The following is a 5,717-nucleotide window of genomic DNA, read 5'->3' on the forward strand; positions in this document are numbered from 1 at the left end:
AGGTCTGTAAAGCAATCCTCAAATGTTCGTCGTTATCATCCTCAAACTTAAAATAAATCATGATATTACGATAAAATGATGACGAACTAATTCATATACATTTAAATGTTTAATTCTTCATATCCATGAGAGCATCAGAGGCATTAATCAACCCGAATAACATCACTAAGAACTCGTCATGGCCATATTAAGTTAAAAAATTTATGTTCAGAACATTACAATCTTTCACCTTAAGCTAATAATACTCAGATGAAGATCAATTTTAGAGAAAATAGTTGCACCACATAACTGATCAAACAAATCATCAATGTGTGATAACGGGTATTTGTTCTTAATCGTCAGCTTATTCAGCTTTCGATAATCGATGCACAATCATAACGTACAATCATTCTTCTTAACAAAGAGCTCTTGAGCTCCACACAGAGAGGTACTGGGTTGAATAAAACCTCGATCCAACAAATTCTAATACTAAACCTTAAGCTCTCTCAATTCCTTAGGTGACATGCGATAAGGTGCCATATACACCTGTGCGGTACCTGAATATAATTCAACTTTTAACTCTAATTCTCTCTTAGGCGGTAAACTAGACATCGGATTAGTAAATCTCCATACTTCTTTGTTTTCTTGATTTTCATCATATTCTTCAACTCTTCTTCTTCTCTATTTTCATCGTCTTCTTTGACTTTCTTCTTCTGTTTATGTTCCTTAGTTATCGACTTTATTTCCTGATTTATCCATTTCTCAACTAAAGAGGAGCTTGAATCCAAATCATCGGAGTTGGAGTCTGAGTCGTACAACCTTAAAGACAGTTCACAAAATCATACGAAAATTGTTCCCACATATTCATAATTTGATTCTTAAATTTATTTCTCACTACTCATAAATATAACACCATCAAATCACCTATATTTATACCCAAAAAAATCAAAGTGACCTATGGAACTCGTTACTCCCACATGATGAGTTCCATTTAATTTTCAACCATTGACTAATGTTCATGTAATTACTATAAATTTTAAACTCAAATGGAACTCTTCATGACTTATGTATTTAAAAAATAAATTTCTTAATTAAAAATTATTTTTTAAAATTAAAAAAGTTATTATATTTTAATAAAACGCGTTATAACGACATTACGAGTTCCAAGAAAAATAATATAATATTGGACCCCATAGGATCCATGGACCTGAGTCTATTAAAAAATATTTTTTTTACAAACTAGCCATGCTCACATGACGAGTTTACTAAACAATGTAGCATTTAATGTATTTTTCAAGATAAAGTTGGAATTGGAATATTTTGCCAAATAAATAATTCGGTTGTATTATTGGGCCAATTTTGCCCTTTTTTTTAGTCTGTATATGCACTGATGTATGGAACAATGTTTTTTTTTTTTTGCCCAATACCCCTTGCAGGTTAATTATTTTGAGTTTTAGGCACCCCAATTTTTGTTTTAGGAAATACGGAAAAAGCTACAGTGGACATGGAACTCGTTACCTCGAGGTAACGAATTCCTTTGAATATTATTTTTTAATGGTCCTCGATGAGTGGGCCCAATGTGGGCCATTATTTTAATTTCTTTAATGTGACTCGTCACCTCAAAGTGATTAGTATATTAAAAATTGTTTTTTTTTTAAAATTAAAAAAATTATAATTTTTAAATTTAAAAAAATTAGAGGGGGTGACGAGTTCCTTCAAATTGAAAAAAAAAACTAGTCGTTTTGTAGCCGTTGGTCAACATGCAGATGGGCAATGGTTACTTGGAACTCGTCACCTAGGTGACGAGTTTGATCGGATAAAATTTTGAAAAAATTAAAAATAAAAGGAAATAAATTGATTTATATTTTAAGAATACAAAGTAAATAAATAATCAAAAAGTAAATAATTTACAGAAAAATTACAAAGAACATTTATCTATATTTTCTAAGTTCTTTATGAAGCAGAGGATTTACGAATGATAATGGCGCAAAGCTCGTCGAGTACGCCGGGTCGTAGGCTTTAATCGTTGTCGCGATGAGGTATACTTAACACACTCTAAGATCCACCTTCGAAATACATTGATGGGTTTATGATATTTGACGCCATCATTGTCGTAACTGATTCAACTTGGCTGCTACTTTGTTGACCATATAGGATATGATCCAACATACCTGCAACCGCATGTTCTTTCGAAGATGAATAAGTGTATTGAAATGCATCCCATGTACCTCAATCCAAGTCGATCGAGTCTCAGTTAAAGTATGATATGGAGAAAAGAAACTGAAACTAGCCTAAGATGCATAATAGTAATCTTCAGTTGTAGATGTTGAAGCATAATAAGACGACGACGATGCTTGGTCTTGGTATTTGTAACACCCCAACACGTATCCGACCCGGATACGAATCCGAGGTGTCATATGACCTTTAAAACATGTACTTGTATAAAAGAGTGAGTAATTTAAAACTTTATAACATATAAATGACTAATTTACATAAAAAGACATTTTCATTATTACAAAACCAAATTAGAGCGTGTATTTTCACTTATTTATTTACATAACTATTCGAACATTTATAAACTGTTCATAGCTTAAACAATATATGAGGTATACTTAACACACTCTAAGATCCACCTTCGAAATACATTGATGGGTTTATGATATTGACGCCATCATTGTCGTAACTGATTCAACTTGGCTGCTACTTTGTTGACCATATAGGATATGATCCAACACCTGCAACCGCATGTTCTTTCGAAGATGAATAAGTGTATTGAAATGCATCCCATGTACCTCAATCCAAAGTCGATCGAGTCTCAGTTAAAGTATGATATGGAGAAAAGAAACTGAAACTAGCCTAAGATGCATAATAGTAATCTTCAGTTGTAGATGTTGAAGCATAATAAGACGACGACGATGCTTGGTCTTGGTATTTGTAACACCCCAACACGTATCCGACCCGGATACGAATCCGAGGTGTCATATTGACCTTTTAAAACATGTACTTGTATAAAAGAGTGAGTAATTTAAAACTTTTATAACATATAAATGACTAATTTACATAAAAGACATTTTCATTATTACAAAACCAATTAGAGCGTGTATATTTCACTTATTTATTTACATATAACTATTCGAAACATTTATAAAACTGTTCATAGCTTAAACAATATATTCTTTTGAAAACATGCCAACTAGAACTTTATATACTAAAATACATATTATTCACCTCTTTTCTGATCTGACCTTTAGTAAGGAGAACTGACCTGTCTTGCTCCACATTGCTCTTTACTCTTCTCGAAACCTACGTGTAAATCACTTACACGCTAAGTCAAAGACTTAGTGAGGCATATAAACATATAAGGGAAACGGTAACTAATAATCATACCTAAATAATTACTACTATCATTTCATACCACTCATACTTTTACGTGTAACGAATATATGCATACATATATATCATTATCATTCATATCTCTTATCTCATGTTCCTATGATCTCTTATGTCCATATCATATAACATATACCATAACCAATTGCACATATACATATCATGTCATGTAAACCATATATATATACTATCATAAAACACGTACACCCAAGCAACTATATTATCATCTTCATTTCTTTCTTATTTTATCACTATCATTGATTCCTTTCATCATATGGTCTTATAAGTTACCATTTGTACAATCAATATCAAACATGAAATTCCACAAGGAAACAAAAATATTATCATATCACTTTATTAATATTATCTATTTAATAGCCCATGATACACATGTGAGAACTAAAGATATGCGAGTACATATAGGTTGTGCACTAATGCTGTCACCACAGCTCATATAATTGCAACGAAGTGCCACGTAGAATTGCACTAGAGTGCCGCGTAGAATTGCACCGCAGTGCCATATAATAATTTCCATAAAGACCACAAATCATTCCTTAAGAATTATATACATATACTAGGGATCAAGTATGTGTCTCACCAGACTTCACACATATTCCAAAGAATACATATATGTCCCGAAGGACCACATATCATTCCTTAAGAATCATATACATATGCCAAGGATCAAGTATGTGTCTCACCAGACTTCACACATGTTCCAAAGAATACATATATGTCCCGAAGTACCACATAGACCCTCGACTCTTGGCATGCCAACTATACCCCTAGCTCTCATGACACATAACATGGGCATTATCTTTTATATCCTTTTACATATTCATGTAACCATATCATATATTTATATAACCTCATGGTTTCATTCACATATACATGTAATCACGTAGTTCATGTCAATTCTCATATGAGTTCATATTCATATAAACATAGGATTCACCCTCATGTATCACATATACTTTCTCTTTCATATGGCTCATAACATTTCTCATGTGTTCATATGACATGTAAATCATTGTCATCTTATCATGTTATCACATAAACATATCATCTTACAATACATACAAAAACACATCAATACCTATATTCACATATACCTATCATTTCATTATCCTTATTATTATTCTTATCATCACCATTAATCCCTTTTACTTACAATATTCATATCAATAACACATATAATCATGCACACATATAAATCATAACAAATACATACTTCTATGAATTCATGTTTTTCACTATTGGAAATAGACTTATCGCAAGTCTTATTTTCCATTGAACCTCATATACTAAATAATGTGCACTCACCTTAGCCTTGTTTGCTTTGAATCAATCTTAATCCTTAGATTGTTCCGAAACAAGCTTCATTCTATATCTACATCATAATAATACATTGATACATATCAGTATACTAATTGATATCTTCTAAATTGTCACTTCTTAAGCTAAAAGAAAAGCCCATTTCATCTTTTAATGAAGGTATGCATCGATGCACTACACAGTGTATCGATGCATTCCCTATCGGTGCACCGATGCACTACCTGTGCATCGGTGCATAAAATACATTCGATGTTTGTTTATTACTGGGATGCATCGATGCATGCCTTATGCATCGATGAACTAATTGCATTCGATGTTTTTATTTTTAAAAGAGTGCATCGATGCACTACCTGTGCATCGATACACCTTCAAACAATTTATGGGTTTTAACCTTGATGCATCGGTGCACTATGAATATGCATCGATGCACTCTGCCCAGAATCCTCTTTTTGAACCTAAAAATTCATTCTTTTTGGATTAAATCCTTCATATTTCAATCCCTTTCATATTCCTAACTTACATATATATACTTAAACTCATTAATATTCATTTATCTCATCTTTAACCTCTAAATTCCATCTTTCATATGGAAATCAATAATCATACCCAATTTTCCATGTTATCCAAACTTAATTCTAACACTTCTAACTTCTCATTCTTATAGATGACAAGTCAAATTCATCCTCTAAATTCATTTAAACCTTCTTATTCAAAATTTCACTTAAAACCCATTTTCTTTAATATCTTCTAACCTCTTCATCTTTGAGTTTTCACTTATCTTTAAACTTCTTTAAGCTTTCTTACTTTCCAAAGAATCAAAACCAACTAAGAATTCAAATAATAATCAACTAATAAAAATTCTCACCTTTGCTCTTGGCTTCCACGCGTGAAAAAGAAAGGAGAAGAAGAAAACTCTGGAAACTCATTTCCCTCATTTCCCACGTTTTTATATCCCCTAAAAGAGAAATAAAAATCTTCTCTTAGAAAAGACCATAATACCCTTATTAATTTCA

The sequence above is a fragment of the Hibiscus syriacus genome, unplaced genomic scaffold (genome assembly GCF_006381635.1).
Source record: "Hibiscus syriacus cultivar Baekdansim isolate YM2019G1 unplaced genomic scaffold, ASM638163v2 tig00112000_pilon, whole genome shotgun sequence".
Taxonomy (NCBI): domain Eukaryota; kingdom Viridiplantae; phylum Streptophyta; class Magnoliopsida; order Malvales; family Malvaceae; genus Hibiscus; species Hibiscus syriacus.